This window comes from Thermobia domestica, chromosome 6, assembly GCF_964235325.1.
Source record: "Thermobia domestica chromosome 6, izTheDome1.hap1.1, whole genome shotgun sequence".
Classification (NCBI taxonomy): Eukaryota; Metazoa; Arthropoda; class Insecta; order Zygentoma; family Lepismatidae; genus Thermobia; species Thermobia domestica.
Genome location: NC_137459.1, coordinates 62,139,688 through 62,165,008, shown reverse-complemented (window position 1 = coordinate 62,165,008; position 25,321 = coordinate 62,139,688).

Here is a 25,321-nt window from a genome sequence, read left to right as displayed (position 1 = left end):
TCGGTAGTTATCTTGCGCTAACATTTATTGGTGAAGCTCTATCAAAAACAGCAAGTTACAGATTGGTTAGCATAACATTACAATACTGTAACGAAAGAAAACTGGCGGACTACCGTCGATTATACAAATTAAACTGAGAAACTATTTTGGATAAAAAAAATAACTTGATTGTTGACTGTAACAAGTGTGAACAGGTTAGCGTTACACCTACTTATTGTTAGAATATGTTCCTTTATTATCCATCAACGGCTCTGGTAACTCAAACAAACATATGCAAAATACGCATTTAATTTACATGAAATACACCGTATACTGACAATTGTTTCTCAAATTAATAATCTCTAGGCAAATACATAATGAATAAAGTTGCCGATATTGTGACGATAGCTAAAGACTATTCATGGCATACCTCTATTATTAGTTTAAACTGCATTCAATAGACTGCCATGAGACAGAGATTCGTAGTAGAGATGCTAAGTATAAAGCATTAAAAAAAAAAAAACTGTTCGTTAATTATTTGAAAAATAGAGTTCCCATCCAAATCTGGTTATAGTCTTCCTATTACGTACCCCGTAGTCACATTAACCATTATACAAACACATGTATGTCGATGTATACTCGATAATGAGATAAGTACGAATTGATTTATCACAATTGACTACATAGCTCCAAATTATATATATATATATATATATATATATATATATATATATATATATATATATATATATATATATATATATATATATATATAATATATATATATGTAACGGGGTTTTGCCTGATCGATCTTCATTCACTTGGCAAGTAACTCAACTTCCATAAATTTCATACGAGCAAAAAATATAGAAAAAAAAAACAAAAAAAAACTTTCGCATTCATATATATTTTAGTCCGTTATTTTAGTGTTTAGAATACGAATGATATCCACCCTCATATTGCTCTTAATATAATGGCTGCAATACGAATCCAAACAATATGAAATCCCTAACATGCTTAGACGTACATTATTGACAAAATTTGTTTTAAATTTAGTGAAACTGGAAAGAAATTCAACTGTAACAGGATTAAAAATATCCCAGGGTACAATAAACTTGATTATAATAATCACAACGAAATACATAATATTATTGATTATTGAATATATTTCAGCAAACGTGCAATTAATAAAGTTACTAAACACACACACACACAATTATATATATATATATATATATATATATATATATATATATATATATATATATATATATATATACATAAAACAAAAATTTACCATACCTGATGGTAACATGTAGAAGAAAACCAATACTACCAAACTCGATGAAATTCAATTTATGTATAGGCAAGACTTACCTGAAAAGAGAAAATAAACTGAATTAATGTAACAGAAAAAAAACAACAATTATTTTTTCATAACAACTAGTACTATTCGAGCGTACTAACTAGCTGAATAACGAACATATTAAGTAAATACTTCAAATAATAATATGCTAATAAAAAATACTTAAAACAGAACGCACACAGAACACAAGTACATCCCACGAAAACAAGTGTGTTACAAATAATAATAATAATAATAATAATAATAATAATAATAATAATAATAATAATAATAATAATAATAATAATAATAATAATAATAATAAATACCAAGAATTAGAATAAAAAGAAACATTGAACTAATTTAAAAGGGCTCTTATACAAACAATTTAAAGTTTTCCTTAAATGTGGTTCAGAAAGGTTATCTTGAAGAAATATTGAATGATTTGTGGGCTGCGGTGGCTCAACGGTAGAGTATTCACCTATAATGCATGGGGTCCGTGGTTCGATCCCAGCTCGCGCCATGTGAACTTTGTGGTGGACAAACACAGTGTGCGTGGGTTTTCTCGGGGATCTTCCATTTCCTCCCATTTTATTCATTCCATCATTTCATTCATTTATCATCATCACTATCTCCTTTAGCCTGGCCGGTATAAACGTAGGACGTAAGTTTCAAAAAATTCATTTGAAGAAATGATGTAACATTCCATACCACCGATAGGTTAAATCAATCAAGTCTAATTATGAACGCTTGAACACCAATAAAAGGAAGGCCTATTATTACCATTAATAGAGTTAAGAAGCAAATAATTTACCTCCATTTTTATTTTTATTTTTTTAGACAGCAGATATTGATCAAATTTTGTATCTGTGCAATAATACCTATAATATTATTTTTATAATAGTCTTTTTTAAACTATACGTATGTCGAAAAACAACAGCAATAAAATATTAGCCAGTTAAATTAAAATAATAAGAAAAACAGGCTTCAAACCTGCCCACACACAAAATTTAAAAAAGGAGCATAAACGTAAGATATGTTGCTCAACACAATTCTTTCTTACAGTATATCAATAATGCCATACCTTTGTATGCGAGTGTACAAAGATAAAATAGTGAAATAACAAGTACATCAAAATCACAAATGTTGAAGGTGAATCACATTACTTATATGATCCAACTACATTCACTACACATAACAGCAAAAATCGTCTATTTTTTTTTCTTAGAACACCAAGACACAGACAACAATATTTAATCTACCTTCATGTAGATAGCGTAGCAACGGAAACAAATAAGTGCATGAGTAAAATGATGTGATTCAACACCCAGAAATTCGACTTAAGGGTTTATAAACTGAGTATACAGGTGGATTATGTGTACCAACTGTGCATTTAAAGAAAAAGCGTTCATTATATGCAAAAAGTAACAACAGTGTGATAATAACAATAGTGTCCATAATCATATAATAAAATATTTCTACTGATAACTGAAATAATACGTATATAGAAACGCAACATTAACTGACGTGTGAATTAATATTCTTATTAACATTATAAAGTTAAAAAGTGCAAATTGTGGGGAAATATAGCAAAGCTGGTAACACTGAATATATGTACTAGTGAGAAACACAAATAAAATTATCTCTGACAGCAGAAATAGGTCTCTGGGAATAAAGAAAAGCGTGTGGTATTCTAACAAAGACTGATGATTCAGGGAGAGGTTGAAACGATACACATATATCAGAGACAGAACTCACAAACACTTATCTTATTGTGCACGAATCAAGAAATTAATATAATAAACTATACATACATTTCTTGTGCATGTGTATATGCTAACATTCATGAGAGCACAGAGGCATGTACGCATTCTGACACCATATCTTTTAGAGCATAAATTCTGAAGCTCTGAATCTCGTCTGTTTGTTTTGGCAAAACGTATTAAATAAGCACTAGCGAAACATTTCGCTTTAGGAAATGTTATGCTTTTATTTTATTTTATTTTATTTTATTTTATTTTATTTTATTTTATTTTATATCATTCAATTTTCAATTTGTTGCTTTCTGTATAACAAAAAATGCGTTATTGTTTGTTTGTTTTGTAAAATTGCAAGACTTAGTGAACATGTGTGTGAGTGGAATACTGGAAGTTGATATTGCACCTTTCTGTAACGAAATCACTTATTTACATAAAATTTACATGTAGATATTTTAATATTTCCACTAATTTCCACTAACCAATATTCTACCAACCTGGAAATCTGAATATATATAATATATAATGTTCCACCTGAAAATTACGTCTACATTGTAGTGATGGAAATGAACGAAACAGCATATTATATATAACTCTCGTCCGAAATTTAAAAAAAAAAAAAGAAAAATGAGAGAAAAATCAGTGAAGTCAAGTACATGAAGAAGTGGTAAGCAACGCAAGTCTACTCCAAGACTTAGGTTTGATAAAGTAGGTACATTTTAACTATTCTTCAGTAGTTGGCCTACGCTAATATCTGAAAGTTCTATCATAATCTGCTACAGATTGGTCAACATAATAATACTATAAGGAAAGGAAACTGGCGGACTACCAGTAACTATATGAATTAAGATGGGGAAATAACTTTGATAACCAAATAAATTTATTCTCACCTTAACAAGTATGCACAGGTTAGGGTTACACCTACCTATAACATCATGTCATCCTATTGTTCATCAACGGCTAGAAATCAGAGACATACAAAATAAATATTTAACTTACATTAAAGATTGATCCTCCAATTAGTCACCACTAGGCAAATGGTTAATGAATGAAGTTACCGACATTCAGATGTCAACTGAGGACTGTGCTTGTGGTATGACGTTTCGTATTAATATGAGCTACATTCAATCGAGTATTAGGGGCAAGACTTCAGTAATATATAGAAAGCAGTCTGCCTAGTTCTAAAAATCAATCAAAATTGTTGGACGTACAACTCTTTTTTTATAGAACTTATAAAAAGCATATAGTTTAGGATCTGCAATTGTCATAACAAAACCTGATCAGAGATTTATTACATATACCTAGGTGATAAACAAAATCTAAAAAAAAACGCATGTATTAGTTCTATTCATCGATCACTGAATATCAGACAACTTATTTTTAAAATGTCAACTATTGCTCGTTGTTCTCAAGCAGTGGCGGTTATTTCACGTATGCAAGGTAAGCAGTGCACTCCCAAAGATACTCCCCTCACATACTTATCCATCCTGCTACGACTGCTTCAGAAGAAATAAGTTTTCCGTGTTAAAACAAATGAAAAACATCCTCGCAATTCGCGGGACAGATTTTTTTAAAAAATAGCACTACCATATATTGAAAAAGATCTACTTTTGGAGCTACAAAGACCCAAACTTCTGTGCCTAGCTCATCAACAAGCCAAGAAATCCAGAAGGACTGAGCTTCATTTCAAATAACTTTAGTTTAATGTATTTTTTTCAATAATAATAATAATAATAATAATAATAATAATAATAATAATAATAATAATAATAATAATATTTAGAAATAATATTGCATAACATTCCCTGTACTAGTAGCAGCCGCATGTTTGGAGTAGTTTAACTGAAGCAGCCAGTATCATAGTTATTACGGTATTTGTAGCAGTGGTTTTAATTCAAAGTTAAATGTTTTTAGAATTTGCAGAAAATAAACTATCAAGCTTATGCGATTGCTTACTAAAGTAAAATTTCACCACATACCTATGGTTCGAGATATTCGCTATGCTTTTCTTTCTTTTTCCTAAGTATTGCATAAACAATATACTTTAAACAATTGCATTAAAATACAAGCTTGCATTTGTAGCTTTTTCAGCCAACTCCAATAAGCAAATTTCAAATGTGTACCAATAACGCTAATAATGTGTTATTCCTGTAAACTGGAAATTGACTACAAATAGTTTATTCTGTCTGGAATGTTTAACCTTAAACGTAGATGTATTTCTCACAAAAAATTAGTTGGTGTGTGAAATTCTGTCTAATGATCAAATAAGTATAATAATTATAATTGAAATAGCATTCAAAGCAAATATTGTCACAATTTTCTTTAAGAAAAAAATAGTTACTTTGTTAATATGAAATCACAAGGGTCGTGATGAAAAATAATAACGTAACCAAAGTTAGTTGCCATGAATAAACAACATGGATAAACTTTTCTTATTGTTGTGAAAGCTCATCAGCGTGCCGTGAACTCTACCTCTTCAATATGAATGAGAGAGGCAAGAGACGTGCAAGAATTAAAATTCGAAAAGTTAAGTTACAGGACAAAGTTATGAAACTCTGAAAAGATTTTCAACACACACACTTCAGAAAAAAAAAAGAACTTCGAAAGTTAACCTGCGATGCTCTTTAGGTGATAACGAAGAGTTAGCAGATTTACAGAACAGTGAAGTATTATTATTATTATTATTATTATTATTATTATTATTATTATTATATAACAATCATTTGTGAGTTGATTAGTGTTTCGTATTAATACGTTTTTATTGTTGAAGTGTTTTAAACATTTTTACCGTTATCATACAAAGCACGTACCTAACAGAAAATAACTAATTGACATTTGAAAAACATTTAATATATTTTAAATTAATATATATAATCAAAACTGTAGGCTAGACACCATTAGTTCAAATTCCAGTTTCCTTCAAAATCATTATTAAAGAATGTGTGATTTGATAAGGTATTCAACTGTAACTATTGTAGTATACTACTTATGCCATCCAAGAGTAAAGTTAGTTTACCGTGAAAATGTATTGAAGAGATCTAATTCAATACTCTTTAATTATTTTATCAATATTGTTTTTAAATTATTTATAATGATGCAAATTAAACACACGAGAAATAATAACACAAATTAAAACATTACAGATTTAAAATAGAATTTCAGCTCGCTGCTGATATGATGGGAATTTGTGTTGTGTGTGTTTTATGTATGAAACTAGTGTTTTCTTACTGTACAATTTGGTGTTTGGTGAATCTAGTTAGAACTATGACAATGACTAGTTCTTTTTTTTAATGATCGAAAATATGCATCAGAAGGATTACCAGAAATGGTGATGCAACTTGTTAAACAATAACTGTGTGTCAAAAAAAAAAAAAAAAAAAAAAACAAACTTGAATCATGTGGATACAAAATTTTGTATACAGTGTCAAAACCAACAATAAATTAGGAATATAAATGTTTAGCCTGAGACGAAGAATTGTTGCTCAGAAGTTTAGAAAACAAATATGAAAAAGGGCCTTAATGAGTTGAAGCACGGCTCAAATAATAGAACAACATATGGTCTTAACCTATATATTTTGGCACTTAATGTGCATTATTTATTAATCACATGCATATTCCATGTCTCTGTTACTTACCATTAACTTAAACTTGGTATATGACAATATGAATATCAGCAAGTGGATAGTAGGTGCAAGTGGATGACTAATAATTAGATATATCATTAAACTAATTACCTAACCACGTTACGTGGAAAACGTCATGACTCGATGATAACTACTGCATATGTTTGGCCAGAGGGAAAATAGAGAACTTTCAACACTACGGAGTGAGTAATAGTAGTTATATGTGTTATTGTATGCATCTAATATCTTTCCCCATTACATCACACCCATTATAGAATAAGTTCAGATAAAGTATTCACAACAGATATATAAATAATTAAATAAAGGTTTGTTGCTGTAGTAACAGAGTTAACATGTTTATTACTTATATATACTATGCATTACAGTTGTTATACTACGGTTATTACGCGTAGCTATTGATTATTACAATAGCAAGCGCCATAATGTCTAACAAACACCATCTATTCGTATAAATTATATTCAAATATCTTCGCGCAAAACTGTTTCTATTCGTTCGTTACGGGCAAATATGTGTCTGCATTAGCCCATAAATCTCTCGATTAAAAGTGCTTAGACCTCAGAAACTTGTAAGGATATTTTCACAAAGTATGTTGTAAAAATAAACAAAATAAAATAAACCTAAGTACAAAAAAACAATGTTTAAGAAATTCACTTTAATAAAATTATTTTTATGTATAACTTAAAAGAAAACCAGTTGAGAATGTTCCAAGAGCATTACTAAAACAAATATAAAAGTAATTATTTGTTCTTATTAACTTCTACAAGCTTTATACCAATTGTTCTATGTATTTTATTATTATAATCATTAAACAATTCTTGTAGTATATCTATCAATTTATAATTTCTTTGAGTATTAATTTTTTCCACGTGATTTGTTTATGAGTTATGTTAAAACGTTCTACGATGTGTTGCGTTATGAAAACATATGCTCAAAATGGAGAGCTCAAATTGAAAAATTCGCGAAATATCATCTCTCTATGACTTATGGTTCCCGAGATACTACTCCTTAAATATCCTGAAATCGAACATTTTGGCCAATATATGGAGAACGGTGACCAGTTGGCCAGGTCAACGGTTATTATTTGGTACCAACATGTTCATCATTCTCTTAGCTATTGATCAGTACCAATATCATCTATCTTTCTATGACTTATGGTTCCCTAGATATGGCTCCTCAAACCTCCCGAAATCGGAACATTGTTTTTTTTCAATATCTCGCGAACGGTAAGAGTGACACAAAGGGGAAAAAAGCATAACTTCTTTCCCCCCTGTAAACTATCTTTTAGAGATAGTTTTTGGTGTTCTATCGATGTTCTCAATATTGAAAAATTCGCAAATAAAATAATCACATACACACACAATCATAGATAATTCAGTAACGAACTTTTTAAGTTTGTTGAACATTGGGAGCACTCTCACATACTCATATTATACACTATTCGTATATGAGACCACTCCCCATATTTTTCATTTAATCACACATAAATATAAATGTGTTTAAAGTAATTTTCTTGAAAACATTTTCAATACCAACTTTTTAGTAAGGTATGTTATATATATATAAACCTTTTTAGTATGATTTTTTTTTTATTTAGTTTTAAATGAAATCACTTTTCTTTAAAACGCTTGCATTTTGTTTTCTATTTTAGCCATAATTAAACACATTTTCTCTTGTTATTGAGAGTAGTTTGTTTCATTTTCCACATGCTTACCGAAACGCGGTGTATCTCTGTCTACTTAAGGACGAGGTTCAAAGTTTACACAAAAAATAAGTTTTTTTTTTTGTTATAATAAAATGATGAAATGGAACTGATACTAAAAAAGCATTACAGGCTCTAAGTGCTTCGGTATAATCCATTATAATCAATTGTGCCCAATGCATTTATAGTCCTAGAACATTTTTTTTTTCATCTTACCCTAAAAAGAACACCCTTTTTATGTACATTTCACAAAATCATTAATAATATTTTTTACGCCTATTTTTCTTCACTTTTTGCTAACATATCTTTTTTACATTCAATCAGTTCTTTACATCTTCTGTACTTTCAAAATCTGAAACTTAATTTACGAAGCTTCCTTGGATCCTATACTGTGTATGACACATCCAGAATATTTCTGATGATTTCATAACGTAGTAAGATACATGGTAGATTTCAATATTAATACCCTATGAAGCAAATATATAAAACTCAATAGAATATTGTATTGCTACCCAAGCTAGGTCGCTGTGCAAAATGTCACCATTGCATGACGTCAAGAAACGAATTGAATTAAGGTTGTAAAATTTGAGAACACTTTAGAGAAAAGCATGCCAATAATAATAATAGCATATGCATGACTTTAAAAATAATGTAATTATTCAAGGAAAATTATTCGTTATTGTTGTATGGATATAAAAATTGAAGTCTGTATCAAGCCAAACAAAATTAGTCTAAAATGCTAATTTTACTAAACTTTATTTGTTTAGTTTGATACATACTTCATATTTTATTCTATAGATAATAATAATAATGAATTATTTTCTTCTTTTTAGTGCTTTTTGAAGTCTGTTATTTTTCTTGTTTTCTTTTAATTTTACCTTTTCGCACTTTTTCATTACCCCAGTAGTTTAGGTAGGCGCTTAAACCAAAGTAGAGCAACGTGTTTTCGCCATGAAGTATATAAATCGGTCAACCCATTACGGAACTATGCACCCACATAATACTTATCAGCCATTAATAATTTTCATGTTCTAGCTCCAAATATTCTCATTAGATTCAGATGAAATTAACATTGGCTCAGTATAAAAATATATTGTAAACAAGAAAAGGAACCACTAAAATATGTGCACCTATATCAAAGTTATGCGTGAATATACGCACAATGGAGTCGGTTACTTACGGTGTTAACGTTGCGTCCGTTGAGGTGTTTCATATTCTACCTTAAAAAAAACTCAAATCCTGACGAAATTTACGTGAAATAACTGGTAATGTATATCCAATCAAACAAAAGAATCATTGAAATTGGTGCACTTCTGCCGAGGTTATGCGTGAACATACTTAGAACACACGGTTAAATTAAGAACCAACTTCTTTTTCGAAGTATGTTATACGTTGTAATCAAAATTATTGACATTATTTTATTTATATGTAAGAACCTTCCTTGGGAATAGCTTATTAGATTAGTGAAAGCTGCATCAAAATATGATCAACGGTTCTCGAGATAATAGCGAACATACACAGATACAAACATATATACAGAACAAACTGAGAACCTCTTTAATAATACTTTTAACTTTGTTAAAAATGATAAATATGAAATTGTAGTCTGGGAAATTGCATCTTAAGTTCAAAAAGCACGTGTTGCAATTCCATTTTTGTTTCTGCACTATTTTGATATGTTTTCTTAGATGTTTTTGATTCCACTTTATATAAGATGTATTACTAGATTTTTATTTTCTCTTAATACCCCTTCAGTCTTGGCAGTATTTTATTTCTTTATGAATCCACATAATCCTTTTGTGTATCCATATTTTAAGTAAAGCATTTCTAAAATCTCCTGTAAGAAAAGATAACTTTTTTTTCAATAGCTAAAGTCAATTCGTGCAATTGTATTTAATTCATGATAATCCAAACATGAATTTCGTTACATCTACCGTTATCATTAAGCAACACTAAACATTCGTTAATATTTTCCCCAATTTCTTAGAGCCATATTACCTTAATTAATTAATTAATAATACAGGAATGTAGCATTTTTTCCTACTCTCTATTTTACTGGAATATTAGACACCACGAGCACATTTAACTCGATGATTAAAATTAATGAAAACTGAATTTGTAACGCAAAGCCGGACTGTAGAACCTCTCGTCAATTTGAATACAACAAGAGGAAGTACAATGACTCTCTTAACTGGAACACTGGCAACAAACAACCCACTCTGCTGCGGTTTCACGGATAAAACTGAGGGTACATACTCACACCACATGCGGGACCAGAACCATAGACAAAGAATAACATTTTATTTGTTCCTCTTTCCTACACACGGAGAAAGAATTAGTGTTTAGAAGATACAGAGAATGTGTGAACATCAGCCACAATGAGCATCAAGATATGCTTCAGTGCACGTGGATTGCAGTGCAACGGAATAATATTTCAACTCCGCCAAAAGAGCACAAGCGTTAAGACATTCTCAAACAAATTATCTATTCTACAACAGGGAAAATGCCATCATGAGGTGTATTCGAGATATTTTTTTTTTTGTTGCTTTTACTATATACTACGTAGTATTCTATGCATTATAGATGTTCATACACACTATACAAAAACATACAATTATTTTGTGTTCACATAACTATGTATTCAAACGACGTGAGGCAGTACTGCACTTCTAAAAGTACTCGACACACAAAAATGGAACTGTACATATTATAACGTTTGTGACTTTAATAACTCTTGAACCACCCAACCGATTTCGATCAAATATTCTACATAAATGAGGTTCGGAACTGGGATGCTTTTTTTTATCATTTCATTTTCACGATGCAACATATAGGGAAGGAACGAGTGGAAAAATACAAAAATGATTGAACATGATCGATATTAGTGTCGAATGCATGATATTCGGGGTCGCTGAGATGGACAGTGACACTTCCGATCCCGTTTAAATAAAAACTCAGCCCTGCAACTTGGAGGAGAGGATGTGTAAAATGATCAAAAATGACCGACATTAGTGTCGAATCCATAGTTTCCGGGATCGCTAGGGTGAACAGTGACACTTTCGATTCAGTTTAAATCCAAATTCAGCCCCGCAACTTGGAGCTATAGGAGGGCAAGATATACATAAAAATGATCTAAAATGACCGATATCAGAAAGCGCTTCAATAATAGTAAAAAGTGACTGTCTAACGGAACATATTACTATTTTTCTTTTCTTTTTTTTTTTTTTTTTACCCAGACATATAGGGCCTTATGCAGAGTCATTTTGAAATATGATTAGCGTCATACTAAAGGCCTGACTACTGCAGGAAACATATGTTAGTTGAATTCGTTAGTATTGCAGTAATCTCGCGTCGAAACGGCTCTGCATAAGGCCTATATAGTTATCCTAAAACGTACAATCTTTGAAGAAGAGTACGCTAATGAGTACTTTCCTGAGTTGTCATGTATCGTGAACTACTGGCTTTTCTTCTGGAAATAGACAAAATTGTGTAAGATGGTACCCAATACGTGAACCGATATACTTGGAAGAGCTCGCAATTTAGAATTAACAGAACTTAATTTGACAACATTTATCGAAAAACAAAGCAACTGAAATACGTATGATTTGCAACTATATCGCGTAAGGAACAGTTTACTATTGAAAGTACGAGTGTGTCTAATAATAATAATAATAATAATAATAATAATAATAATAATAATAATAATAATAATAATAATAGGTGAGAGTAGCCAAAATCGCACAACTTTTTTACAGAAACAGTTTTAATTCGAAACTTTTGAAGAAACTTAAAATGTTATTTGATTGTGTTGAACTTTACAGTTTAACGATCCTTTCACAGTGATTTCATAACGATATCTTATCATTATCATGATAAAAATGACGATATTTTATAAGCCTTCGATTGGTGCGATTTACGCAACAGGTTTCCCAAATCGCACTATGCAAAGCCAAAATCGCACCACCATTTGAATACATGCAAATTTTGCAGTAAAGTATGTGGATAAAACAAATTATCATTTCCATTGAATATCACATTATTTTATGCATGTTTTATTAAGATGAAGAATAATACATCTTTAAAGAGAAAAAAATACTGCAATGTAAATAACCGAGCATAAAAATAACGTCTTAGAAATAAGCTAATTAAGTAGAAGAGCAACCTATAAATAAAACAAATTAATATTTCTATGATATATCACATTATTTTATCTGAGTGTTATTAATACGAGGAAGAATGTATCATTAAAGGAAAAAATATCCATATTGTTGATTCAATAAGCAATAATCCATGAGCAATGTTGCTCATAATCCTATGAAACGTAAACGTATCTGTATTTATGGAAAACACGAACAGCTACACCTTATGTGCACAATGGAATGCACGTTCATCTCCTGAAACACCCGCACAAGATTCATGTGTCCAGACTTTACACAAAACACAATGTACCGACTAAATTTTGTTGACAAAGGACAAAATCAATCTTGTTCAATACCGCATTTGAAAACACTGAGAATATGTAGCTCGGAGCATAGTGATTTGGAAGTATCTACTTTTCCAATACACATTTTGGTGTTAAGGTTTCCTGAAGCTCATACAAACATAGTTCACGGTTCAGAAAGATTAGGTCTCTCCACACAATTCGATACTCTTGACTGCCTTTGCGGTTCTTCAAGATGTTTTTTGTTAGAACTTGACGGGAAAATTTCTGTTCTCTGTTGTTGTCTGTTGATAGGCCTACCTCCTCCTGCTATTGGACTGGGCAGTATAATGATTTCATGAACCCTTTTTAGGAGCTTTGACGATTTTCCGTTTTTCCGGTTCCATATGCCACCCTACCGCGGTAGTGTCGCAAAAATGTTTTCTTTGGAATTCAACACTTCTTTCTGTTTCAGTTAATTTCACTTTCTTTTCCTTATACACTTTCAAAGCACGATTCATAGACTCCGAAAACCATTTTCCATGTTGGTATTGTACCCATTTTGCGTAAATTGTACCGAGAAAGAAGCCAGGAAAAACAATTACACCACGGGAGTCAAAACTGCACTGGTGCGATTTCAGACACAGGATAATAGTGCGATTTGGAAAAAAATATGCCATTTTTTTTAAAAAAAATAATTTTTACATACCTCACAAATTTAAAAAAAAAGCATAACTTGAGATAGTCACTATAATATTAATGGTATTTTGTTTATTATTACTTATTGAAACATAAGCTAATTCCCTCAATTCCTATTCTACTGTGAAAAACCACGAAAATTAGTAAGGAATACTCCAATTTTATTATATTGCAACTGCACACGCACACAACTTACTGAACGTCGTCACTCTACTGTGCAATTATGGGAGTATGCTTAGGTATTTATTTTAACTACCGGATGGCATATTGGTACTACGGTCTTTTTTAAACTAGGGGTGGTGCAATTGAGAACCCGGTGTGATATCGGGAACTCTCCCCTAATAACAATAATAATAATAATAATAATAATAATAATAATAATAATAATAATAATAATAATAATAATAATAAGTGTTGTTTCACAGTGTTAAATCACTTCCAAACTATGTAAATTCAATGCTGAAACTAGAAGTAGTGCATCTATAACTACTGGTTGCAATAGAGGAGTAAGATCAAATATAAATTGTGTTCTCCGGAAGCTGATTCCACATCACAAAGCCATCACTCGCTATATTTTACTGCTTTTGCTCTATGGGGATTAGAACCAGAAGTGGTCATTGGTATCTATAACTTCTGGTTGCAGCAAAAAATCATACAATCAGATATGAAACATATGCCTATTACTGAAGTAATATTTAAAAAAACAATCTGCTTTCCGCTAACTATTTCCGTTTCATCCATTATGCGATCAGTAGTATATTAGAATAAACGTAATTTTCACAAAATCTGATTTCGCTTTGTATACCCACTCTTGGGGCGATGAATCTGTCAGAAAGTTTCCTTGATATCCCTTACCGTTTTAGCTGCACGGAAATAAAATTTTAAAAAAGTGAAATGGAATCTTGCAGTTTTACGTCCTACGATTATGTCGGCAAGGCTAAAGGGGACAGTGGTGATGATAAATGAATGAAATGGTGGAATGAAGAAACGGGAAAAAACTTGAGAATCCCGAGAAAAAAAAACATGAACACGGTGTTTGTCCACCACAAGATGCACTTGGTGTGAGCTGGGATCCATCCACGTACCCCACGCACTAGACACGAACAATCTACCAGTGAGTATTAATGAATTCCAACTACTTCCGGTTTTGGTAGTGTCTTGAGGATGGTGATGGTATGTACTCTTAAGACGCTGAATCGATTGCTGAAACTCGCTTTTGCTGTCAATTATCGTTTTTGTTCTATAGCAATTAACGTTGAAATCGAAAACAGTCGATTTCTACCACATTCAATTTGAATAGAGGGTCAATGGAATTTTTGAGACCTATTATCTTGAGACTATGAATCGGTATATATATATATATATAACTCGTACCATTTTTTCTCCATGGAAATTACACTGGAACCGAAAGTACAAGTAAATTTCAACCATTTCCAGTTTCGGTAGAGTGTTACAGGTGAAATGTTCCTTTTTTTATTGATCTCATTGCCAAACAAAAATGCTTGTCGCTAGCTGCGCTTGTAAAAATAACGACGAACGCTGAAACCGGAAATAGTTGATTTCTGCAAGTTCCGGTTTCAATACAGACCAACGGAGAAGGTAGAACTTATTCTTGGGACTATGAATGAATTGCACGGAACCGCTCCTAAATATAATTTACTGTTTTTGCCTTATGAACATCAGTATTGAAACGCAAGTACTTGTATATTTTACTTCTGGTTTCAGTAGTGTTGAAGGTGGTCTGTTCTGTTGAAATGTTGAACAGACTAAAAAAGAAGAAGAAGATTGTCGCTATATATTTAATATTACTGTTCTCGTTCTACGACGATAATCATTAAAATCGGCAATTGTTGAATTGTATCCCTTTCGGCTTTAATAGGGGGTTAGCTTAGGATATGAAATATATATTTGGAACGCTGAATCGATTACATTAAAACTCTTCTCGGTATATTTTACCGATTTTGCTCTACACAACCGGAAGTATGATAATGATACATTTCAACCACTTTTGGCTTTCGTAGAGTATCGCGGATGGTGACGGTGTGTTTCATTGAGACGCTAAATTGATTGCAAGAAAACCCTTGCCGTTGTCAATTATCGTTGTTGTTCTACAGTACAAAACGACGAAACCGGAAATTGTTTATTTAATCCACTTGCAGTTTGAATTAACATGTTAACGCAAGAGATGGAACCTATTGGGCACGCTGAATCGATTGCTATAAAACGCTTCTAAACATATCTTAACTGCATTTGCTTTTATACCTATCGAAAACCAGCCAGATGGACAAACGGACGGACGTAGCCCTTCCAACACTGATGCATAGCATAATTTAGATGTCTAATAAATGCAATTTTGAAGAATTCTATATTAGTTTTGAATTATGTCTTGTATTGGTTGGTTAGTTGGTTACTATATATATATATATATATATATATATATATATATATATATATATATATATATATATATATATAGGTTGTAACAAAAATGTACGGAAATTGGATGATGTGAAATAATAACATTCCTGTCGCCACTTAATGTGACTTAATTTAAACCTCAATAACTCACCCCGTAATTAAGCTAGGAAGATAATTTTGGTATCAATGTGTTCCTGAAAGATAAGCTTTAAACCGATATGTATTTTATGTATGTGGGATGTACTACGACAGACGGGAAATTAGTTTCTTTTTCTTTCTTTTTTTTTTGTTTTTGCATCACGTAGCTACTCTCCCCCGTCCACCGTGATACCCTCCACATACATGAAATACATATCAGTCGAAAGCTTCATCCATCGGAAACATTCATTCCAACATGACCTTCTTAGCTTAATTAGGATCTGAACTATTGAGCTTTAAATAGAGTCATGTTAAGAAGCTACAAGAATGTAACTATTTCACACCATTAGACGGCTCAATGGCCGTAACTCTGTACCGATGCAATTCCTGACATATGGTCATATAAATTTTTCTGCTTGTCTATCCATAATGAATCCATCCCTGAAATTTCGCCGTACCTTTTCGTTACACCCTATATATATATATATATATATATATATATATATATATATATATATATATATATATATATAGATAGATAGATAGATAGATAGATAGATAGATAGATAGATAGAGAGATAGATAGATAGATAGATATAGAATAAACGTATATTGTTAAGAGTTTAGTGTCTCAGTACCAAGGTTAAATAAGACGTGGCCCTACAAGTTTAAGGTGGAATTCGAAGCTACAGATTTAAGGAGAGCGCCAACATGCCTCCTCACAAAATAGTACTAACAGCACGTTGCTTTTCACATCTCAGAATAAAACATTAAACTCCTTTAGTTACTATGAATGCCACGAAAAATAACGAAATCACATTTTTTAAAGCAAATTTTACGTACCTTTCATATTTGTGTACCTATTCTTCTGTGCCTATCCTATATTTTTTTTTCTAAGAAAAGGACTTCAATTTCCGGCGGGAGCTCATGTGGTTTGGATTCCACGTTAGACTGTAAGTTCGTGTCTCATACAGAATTGCTAATGAACGGGACGCTAAACTCAAATTAACTACTACAACTAATAACGAATATTCTATAAAGATAACAAAGAAAGTTCTGTCACTTTTTGTGGAGGTTAAAGCTCAATTGCCCTCACACCGTAAATTTAACGCAAATGGAGATAAGGTGAAGGTCAGTTGTTGGTGTGAGTACACCCAACATACTACCTGGTTGTGGCAATTCAGTTACACCGTGAACGTGCGTAAGGACGGAGTGAATATGGGATCTCCACAGAGCGTCATAAGGGCGTGTATGTTGTACGAGTTCAAACTTGGGTCAAATAACGTTGCAGCTTGGCAGAAGATATGTCAGACCTTTTGTGAGTGTGTCGTGCCTACGCGGACAGTGCAGTGGTGGTTTAACAAGTTTAAGGACAGAGACAAAATACTGGAAGGCGCACCACGTGCCGGAAGACCAACACATGTACAAAATGAAGATCTTCAGGCAGCAACTGAGGCGAACAGTGGTCAGAGAAGTGATGAACTGTGACTACAGTTCAGTTTGAGTGGAGAAACCATTCGGAACCACCTCAATCAACTTGGGAAGCACTACATGCTGGGCCGATAAGTTCCACATGATTTAACTCCGGGCCAGAAGGCAACGCGAGAAGACACCTGTGTTTCTTTGCTGTCTCGACTGAAAAAGGAGCAATTTCTGGACAGGGTGTTGACATGTGATGAGAAGTGGGCCCTGTACGAAGCTCCGCGGTGCCGTCATTATCGCTTAGCATCCCACAAACCGGTTCCAAACCAGCCGAAACCAGCACTGCACCAAGAGAAAGTACTCCTGTGATTTTGGTGCACCGGGTCAGAGCATCAACCTAACAGTACTGTTAGGAGTTGAGTCGTGTTCAAGAAAAAATCAATACTCTGGACCCAGCACTTCTGAATCGCAAAGGGATTCTCTTGTTACAGGAAAATGCTAAGCCCTACGTGTCTAGGATGACCCAGGACACCATGCTACACCTTGGATGGGAAACACTATCACATCCGCCATACTGACTGGACATTGCACCGTCTTATTATCACCTGTTTCGTTTTTTGAACAATCTCCTTAGAGGACGCCAGTTCAAATCCCTAGTAGAGGTGCAAAATACACTTGATACTTCTTCGCTTCGCGGCCCACCAAGTTCTACTGCGATGGAATCCATGACCCTCCAGAACGTTGTCAGAAGTTCGTCGATGCTGATAGGGACTATTTTTGATTTCCCAGGTAAGTCAAGGGTGACATATGGATGTTCGAAATTGGTTGGGGAAAATCCAAAGAACTTTCTTGGTTACCTTTATATAAAGTACTCTGCATACCATTTTATTCATAATAAAATTTTATTCGTATCAAACAGAACAACATAGATTCTCTGTAAAACCTTCATACATATTCAAACATTTTTTAAAAGTTAGATGTAGAGGCTTTCCCCTCAAAAGAAAAATAGAAAGTTTTAACCAGCAAAGTATGTTATTTCTAGCATTATTAAATTTGATCCGTTGCTATATTTGCTAGTGAAACTTTAATGTTATTTTTGTACTTCCTGAAATATATACGAAGGAAAAAAATGTATTTTGACTTAAAATTCAGGATGTAGTAATCAGGATCAGGATCAAGATTTGCTATGTTGATTTATGGACAAATTCGGAAAGAGGAGCTGGTTCAGTGATACATACCCTGAATTTATAACTAGTTTAATCAGTTTGTAACAAATATTATAGCCATGGGAAGTCAAACTTGTGTTGATTTACCCAACGCTTACAATTAGATTTCCTAAGTATTTCAGATTATATCGAGAATCGAATTTAGGATGTGTATATCAAGGTAGTGTCCTTATCTAGTCAAAAAACTTGTGTTTCAGCACATAAGGACAAATAATTTGCTAACTTCCAGTACGTTGAACTTCATTGTAGTTTACTTTGGCATAATCCATTGTTTAATTTATTATAGAATAGTTCACAATATTTGTCACATTATCTTTGACGTTTTTAATTATAAATGTATTCTTTTTGCATGTATTTATATAGCAAAACGTAATGGCATAGTATTATTATTTTGAAGTATGCTCTATGTTTTGTTTAGAACTGAAGATATGCATTTCTAAAGAAAAAAAGAATGATTTTAGTTATATTTAGTTCCAAAAATAAAGATGATAGAGGCCAATGTGCTGACCGAACACACAATAACTGAAATTTATGTTGTTGACCATAGCAAACTGATCCTCAAATCCTTCTCGTTGACTTTCAATTACGGACTGTAATTGAAGGGTACTTAATGTGGTTTTCTGCTATAAACCCATTCCTAGCTTTTATTAATAGAAGAATCTGAACGGTCTTTATGCTTGTGAAATCCTACTCTATCATCTTCACTTGACAATACATTGCCAGAATGTCGAATCGCACCTACAATTGTAATTATATGTTCCTTTTTGCTGCTGTCCTACCTGATCAATGAAAAAACAGAATGCAGGATCGAGATTCGAATACTGGTCATGTGGATATAAGTCATGTACGGAGCCCATTAGCCACGGAGTAATACATAGTAGAACTATGTGATTAACATCTGTAAGCTTCAAGCTGTGGAAGAACGTAGTTTTCTTTTCTTTTCTTTTCTTTTTTTTTCTAAATAAGTTTATGATATATCTATAATTTGTTATGTGAACTGCAAAGAGGAATATAGTGTATTTATTGATTTTCTTCTTAGGGATTGGGTCTTAGAAAATGAGGTGGTAGAAAGTTGTGTGTACCAATTTCATTCTCATAGTAAGAGGCAAAAGATACTAACACGCTAAAAACATGTATTTTGTTTTGTGACAGATAATACGTCTCGTGTTGTCGTCCTCAATGTCTTCAATAAAGTTTATTCAATTTTGATGCCAGTGCCATATTAACCATGATTAAAAAACGAAAATAATACAATAACGATTTAAGTAAATAAAACTGTGTAATTCTAATACAACTACAACTGTACAGCAATCGAAGACATGGTAAATTGTATCTTCTAATTTTTACAAAGTGTTAGCTGACCTTATAGGTTTGACTCAAAATTAATTTCTTGTTTGTAAGTTATTGATTTTTGGATCAAAAGTTCCAATATATTTTCCAATATATTTGAATCAAATTTTTTCCTGTATGCCTTATATATAGTGTAGCCAAACTCAAACTGTCACTTAACTCAGTATATGATTATTCCGTAAAGAAAATACGAAAACACGATTTAGGGACCGTTCAAAAATTTTGTGGCCCCTGCTAAATATATATATATATATATATATATATATATATATATATATATATATATTGGCCAAGATCAAAATCTTTTGATCCATTTCTTTTGATCATTTCTAAAATTGTTGTTTTCCCATGCATGTATGACTGTTTAGTATGATCACATGAGAGCCAAACTGTGTAAAATTTACGTAGCCTTCTTCTGTTTCATATACATTATATTTAATGTGATCGTTTCTACCCCCTTCCGAACGATATTTATATCTTAAATATGGAACAGTTTCCTTAAGCACAAGGAACAATTTACCTGTTGCATTCGATTTGCAAAACCACTAACTTTCGCTGCAACCACATTATTACTTTTTTTTTTTAATCGTTATCCACAAACCGCAGATTCCTCAATGCAAACCGACTGCATTATTTTGTGGTGTCTTCACAATAAAAGCGAATGAAATTTCTGAGCATTTTGTAAGTCAAGGGTGTACGATAATTTACATTAGAAGAGTACTCAATAACAGTGTCAATGTTAAGAACAGTACATATTCATTGTAATTTAGAAAGTACCGAAACGCGATGTGTCCCAAATAACGTTTAAGGAGCAATCTACACAATTGACCCATGGTTTATTGAATAAAATTGCTGATATTTATCAAAATCTAGCGCAACATTAATGTATGTTCAAATGTTCCAATACAATGATTTAAAAAATCTAAAATTGTGAGTTGTGGCTGTAATACCGAAGCATAATATTCGAACTCGTATCCTATTAGAGAAGTATATCAGGTTGTCCAGAAGGTACTGAGGTTTTAGAGGTCAAAATTGAAAATACAACTAATGCGACTTGAAATTAACATTATAAACCACGCACGCATCATTTTCTTTGACGACATTCTGTAACTTTTGCTTCAACACTATTATCCCATCGCTACAAAACTTTTATGATTTTTTTTCACTAAACACTGTGAAACGTTATTTTAACGCCCCTGTTTTCAAATTAACTTAACATTATTCAGGGAGTTCTGCACACCGAAACAAATAACAGTTTGACGGCGCCTCGTTCGGGCTAAATGCTTATTATATTAATTGATATATTATTACTTTCCAACGAAGACCTTTCAACTTCTGACGTGTCGCTCAAGATGTGTGTAATCATGATGTCAGATTGGTATACGATAATCTTTCTGTTGACAAGCTCCAGTCATTTCTTTTGAATTGCTAGGTGCACTCGGACTAATTGTCGACAGCAGGTGCTCTAGTCTCCTAGGCATTAGTTGGGTTTTGCCACAAACTTTGGAGCTTTATCTCGCTTCAACCACGATCTCTCTTTCGCACATTGACATCGTCAGTTATCTACTTTTTCGTCATTCGTAATCAACCGCTTCAGAAATGTGTCGAGTTCGTTACGTTCTAGTAGAGATTCACCGATATAACTTCGATCGAGCACATGTTTTTGAGTTAGATCATGTGACACCCGAGCGTCGACATTCCTGTTGTACCTAGATTTCTTCGAATGGTTTAATGTTTGGTGATTAATATTTAGGTCATTGATCAGATGTTATGACTACCTACATGTCGATCTTACTAGATTTTGCCAGAATATGATCCACTTTTGCTGTGATTAGTCACCCACTACGAACGTCGCAATTTCCAGAACAAAAGCGACATATTATATTTTCACTGCTGATTTGGTTAACTATCTTATCCATAAACAACCTATTTTTTTTTTCCATGGACATGCATAGTATTTGTCTCGTTATCGAAACGAAATGGCAAAATGTAGCGCAGTTTTGCAGAAACTTCACTAATCTTCAAGACGTAATATCTTAACCAATAGCGATGCAACCGTTAAATTGCTTGGTAGCCAACTAAGTTTACCACTGTAAGTTGTACCTAACTGTACTGTCAGATTTGAATGATCTGAATTCACTCCGAATGCACAGCTATAAGGTAACCAAGAAAATTATGTCGCTTTTTCACCCACCACATTCAAACATCGATATGTCACTTACGACGTGCTTGGAAGATAAAAAGTAGTACGCATCACCATCGACGACCTTCTGACAACGTTCTGGAAGGACATGTATTTTATCGCAGTAGAACTTGGTGGGCCATGAAACGAATAAGGTATCAAGTGCATTTTGCACATCTACTATGGATTTTGAACTGATGTCCTCTAAGGTGATTGTCCAAGGAACGAAACAGGTGGAAATCTGACGGTGTAATCTCCAGGGAATATGACGGATACAACAGTCTTTCTCATCCAACGCGTAGAATGGTGTCCTGGGTCATCCTAGCCACGTGGGGCTTAGCGTTCTAATGTAACAAGAGGACCCCTTTGTGATTAAGAAGTGCTGGCTCTAGAGTTTTCAGTTTTTTTTTTTTTTTTCTTGAACATGGCTCAACTGCTGACACTACACAGTTTCGTTGATACTCTGACCAGCTCGTAGCATTTCCCGATGCACGATGCCGCGAGCAGTCCAGCAAACACACGGGGGAATCTTCTTCTGCTACAGCTCTGGTTTAGAGTATTTTGGAACCGGTTCATGGGGTCCTACCAATAATGATGGCGCCGTGGAACTTCGTACATAAAACACTTGTCATCAGATTTCAACACATTGTCCACAAATGGCTCCTTCCTCAGAGAGGGACAGCAAAGAAACACAGCTGTATACTCGCGTCGCTTTCTGGCCCGGATTCGAATCATGTGGGACCCATCGACCCAACTTGTAGTGCTTTACAAGTTGATGGAGGTGATGCCCAACGGTTTCTCCGCTCACACTGAATTGTAGTCCTAGTTCCTCACATGTCGGGCCACTGTTCGCCTAAATTGCTGCCTGAAGATCTTCATTTTGTACATGTGTTGGTCTTCTGGTACGTGGTGTGTCTTCGAGTGTTTCGCCACCGTTCTTGAACGTGGTAAACCACCGCTGCACTGTCCGCGTAGTCACGACACCCTCACCAAAGGCCTGGCACGTCTTCTGCCCCGCTGCAGCGGTGTTTGACCCCAGTTTGAACTCGTACAGCATACACGCCCTTATAACGCTCTGTGGAGGTCCCTTGTTCACTCTGTCCTTATGCAAGTTCGCGGCGTAACTGAACTGCCACAACCAGGGAGTATGTTGGATATACCCACACTAACAACTGACTTTCGCCTTATCTCCATTCGTATTCAACTCACGGTGTGAGGGCCAATTGAACATAGACCTCCACAAGAAAAGACATGAGCATCTTGGTTACCTTTATATCTTTCACGTCACCTTCCAAGAGTTGAGAAAACTTTTATGAGAGAAGTCTGGAAATGTTTATCGTAGATTTGTTCTGGAACGAAATGTGGAAGCTTCCGATTGAACAAACCTTACTCAAACCAGATTTTAATGATTACATTGCCATCTATCGCGAATCGTAAACAAATCGAATATATTTTACTAACTTTTTCAACATAAAAATTGAATTTTTAATTAAAAAATAGGGTCCCATTTAAGTTTATGGTTGCCACGCTCCAGGGGACTAATTTTATCACACGTGACTTCCCCCTCTAAAATAATACCCTTCTATTGTGAACACTTTTATTCATCCAATGTTTGTTTCTCCAGATATTTTGCAGTCTCAAGTTAAAAAGACACCCTGCATATTATATGTATATAATCATATACTGGTATTTTACTTTGGAAACATTAATGAGAAAAACGCAGCTAATTTTCTGAAGAAAGTAGACCAAAGTTTTTTTTTAATATATTAAATGCAGAATCTCTGTATTCATTTTGTAAAGTTAAGGAAAAAAGTCTACTCAGAGTCGTGCTCAAGATATATGATTTCGAGTCTCTTGAAGATGAACTGAGAACGCTAACAGCTTCATTACTCCCTTTTTTTCAGTATATAACTTATTTGGAAGAACAATAACATACTCAGATGATGCAAGATCCTTAGGTAGGATTGTTTAACCCCTGCCAGACTCCATTGGGTTACTCGAGTTAAAATGTTTAGTCTGATTGAAGAAAAAAAATCCTAGCAACAGTTGGAAAAACCACACACGAGAGCATGTTGACATGTGTTGAATCTTCTCTTCTGAACTCCCGTGGCAATTTCATGTTTGCTCATCTCTCTCATATTGTGTAGGTAATCAATATACAAAACATTGCATCCTATATCAATCAGTGTATGCTTCTTTTTTTTTCTATCACGGAGCCCCTCTTTTCCTCCTTCCCTCTTCTATCTCTGTCTCTCGCCCTCTCTCTCATGTCGCATTTGTTTACATATGAATAATTACCAGTATAAAATTGAAACAATATTTGGAAATCGAAAACCACGCACAGCTTTTGCTTCCCATTCCATCATTGGAAGCTTCAACTCGGGGACATATTAATGTTTGTATGAAAACCAATAATGAAAGCTTTTAGTTCTACAGGACAGCTTATGCCCTAATATTCATTCAATTCGTGAGTAAAATGATATAACTATACATGCGTAAAGCACAAAATAACCTCTTTTCAGTTTTAGGTCCCACACAACGACGTAACTCGAAGCTTTTCCTGGATGCGCAAGCATTAATATTTGAGCCCCCAAGAAAAATATAAAGTTGCGCTCCTCTATTAGAATATGAAATATGCGACCCTAGAATTTAAAACCTTAATACACATTTTCATTACTTCTAGAAGCTCAGTTGGTCTTTTACTGAAATTAGGTTCAGACTACACTTATGCTTCCCATTAGGGAAATAGATTTTGTTAACATGATGGGACGAAGTAGCATTTTAAATTATTTTAAGTTCTTTTGGAAATGGTATGGTGGGCCCATTTCATGCTTTATAATGTAAAGTATGGACAGTATTTGACACAATCTAAGCCTTTAAGAAATATATATATTATTTCTGTAGGCCCTAATAGTGGACCTACATTACACATTTGCTTCATGTAAGATATTTTTCTTGTGAGTGTTTGCTATTTTTTTTTAAATGTAATTAACTTAATTCGCGCTTTATTTAGACCTTAATATTCGTATTGTATGAAAGTT